Consider the following 2509-nt stretch of genomic DNA (forward strand, 5'->3'; position numbering starts at 1 on the left):
GGGGGGGGGGGCGTCTTTCCGAACTTAGGTTGGAAAAGAGCCCCTCAAGCAGGTATTTGAAAGTTTTGTTTAATGTAAAATGATACTTGTTTTCTCTCTTCATCGATCTGATGTGACAACTCTGAGTTTTTATGATGACATCTGTCTTTCGAAGCTGTCACTTGTTTTTACTAAAACTGCTGGCGGATTTTATTATAGCGCAGTTTCCTCTAAAAGCTATGACAACGGGTCACATTTGTTTTTACTTCTTATTTTGTATGATTCACCTGATCTCTCTGTTCCTTCTTCCCTTCCTCGTGCTGCTGAGGTCCCGGGTTCGAGCCCCAGGGATGTGTGCTGTACGGGGAGTCTCTCAGGGTTCCAGACTCGTCTGTCTCAAGGCCTGAACTATGCTTGTCTTTGTGCTTCATTGTCTCTCGTGTTGTTCGAGTTAGAGTTTTACTGTACTTTCAACACAAATAGGTCATAATAAAAGTGTGTCTTATGTGCTGTTAAATTTATAAAGATGGTCATCACAGCCTGTGGTGTGTGTGCGTGTATGTGCGTGTGTGTGTGTGTTGTGTATGTGTGTCAGTCATGCGTTATGCATATGTGTTAGTCATGTGTGTGTCAGTCATGTGTCGTTTCTATGTGTCAGCCATGTGTCATGTGTATGAGTGAGTCAGGTGTTGTGACATGTTATATTTGTGTCTGTCATGTGTCGTGTGTGTATGTGTGTCAATCATGTGTCATATGTGTATATCAGTCATGTGTTATGTGTGTATATCAGTCCTGTGTCATGTGTATGTGTTAGTCATGTGTCGTGTGTATGTGGCAATCATGTGTCGTGTGTCTGTGTGTCAGTCATGTGTCAATCATGTGTCTGTCTCAGTCATGTGTCAATCATGTGTCTATTTGTCAGTCATGTGGCGTGTGTATGTGTCAGTCATATGTTCCACGTATGACCTCAGGAAGTGTGCCCGGCCCTCTGTGATTCTCGTTTTGATGAAAGAAGCTTTCACTTTCAACAAGAGCCCTCCACTTTGCACAGCTCGCTTTTTGCTGTTTGCTGTCACTCGCTGCTAAATTCTTCCTGTAGCCAACAGCAGTACTAGCACTAATAGCTTGTTCACTTTACTAAAACGCTGTAACAAAGCATAGCTTGTTCACTTTCGTCTGTCCGCGAGTTAAAACAAAATATAAACAAATCGCTCTGTTTTCTCCTCTCTGTCAGGTCTTTGCATGCAGGTCTTGAATTAAGATAACCCACACAATCTAAAAAGCCTATTCATAAAGGTCACTGCAAATAGAGGTTCCAACACGTTTTCTTTGATGTTAACCTAAAGTGGGATTAAAAAAAATAATAGTAAAGAAAACCAATCTAGTAACACTTTATTATTATTTTATCAACACCATACTTTCATTTAAACGCACGCATATGAAATGCTTTTATTGTAGTAATGCCCAAGTGAAGAAATTTTTGTTGGTAGTGGATCAAGTTATAATATTTTTAAAGATGTCCTATTTCGTTTGGTCGCTGGCCTACAGAAATGCCTTCAAAGTTACGTGGGCAATGACAAAATAATAAAAGAGTTATAATCTTTTGTTTTTACTCGACAGACGAACGTGAACATGCTGTAGTTTCCCCAACTATGTAGGCCTATTAGTTTGGCGTTCACAAGTTGGAATCTCCCCAAACTTTGATTGCCTCTTGCGCGTTGTGAAGAAAGACCTTCTTTCAGGTTTCGTAGAGAATTCTGTTTCGACCTTAGCTAGCCGTCACGTGGTTCTGTTGTAGTTAGACCCGACTTTGGTGGCTTCTACCTCTGGCACTCTGCCGTCTTATGACACACAAAAAGGGTATAGATAAATGCGTAATTAGGTCGAGTAGTGTTTTGTTGTTTTTTTACAGGGGAGAAACCCCATTTCATGGCGCGTCTTTTTATCTTGTTATTTTAAAAAAATAATTTTTGGCTGTACAATTAAAATTAAGGAAGTTTTAGGCTTTTGAAAATTATATGCGTTGTGACCTAATTACTTATCGATATTGTTATGATAAAAGACATTTTAATCAATTATTCCATTACTATTTACTGTACACCTCAGCAAATCAGACAAAAGTTGTGAATATTGACATAAAATAATCACATCGACCAAATTTTTGTTAAGATGAAATACTCACAAAATATTAGTTTTTTGCCTCATTCTCTCTTGTTAATTTTATTTTTGGCATCTAGATCTATACGTTTTTCTGTCATAAGACGGTAGCATTGCTCTCTCCAGGCCAGGACTGGGTCACATGACTTGTAATCTACGGACAGACTTGTACTCGTCTTATTCTCACATGAGTATATTGATACACGACACATGCACGTACGCACGACACATATCCTCCCACATGAACACACACTACGCACGCTAAAGATCACACTGTACTCAACGACTCTTGCGTTTATACGCTCACATTATATATATGTTTACACACACACACACACACACACACACACACACACACACACACACACACACA

This window comes from Aplysia californica, unplaced genomic scaffold (assembly GCF_000002075.1).
Source record: "Aplysia californica isolate F4 #8 unplaced genomic scaffold, AplCal3.0 scaffold00179, whole genome shotgun sequence".
In the NCBI taxonomy this organism is placed as follows: Eukaryota; Metazoa; Mollusca; class Gastropoda; order Aplysiida; family Aplysiidae; genus Aplysia; species Aplysia californica.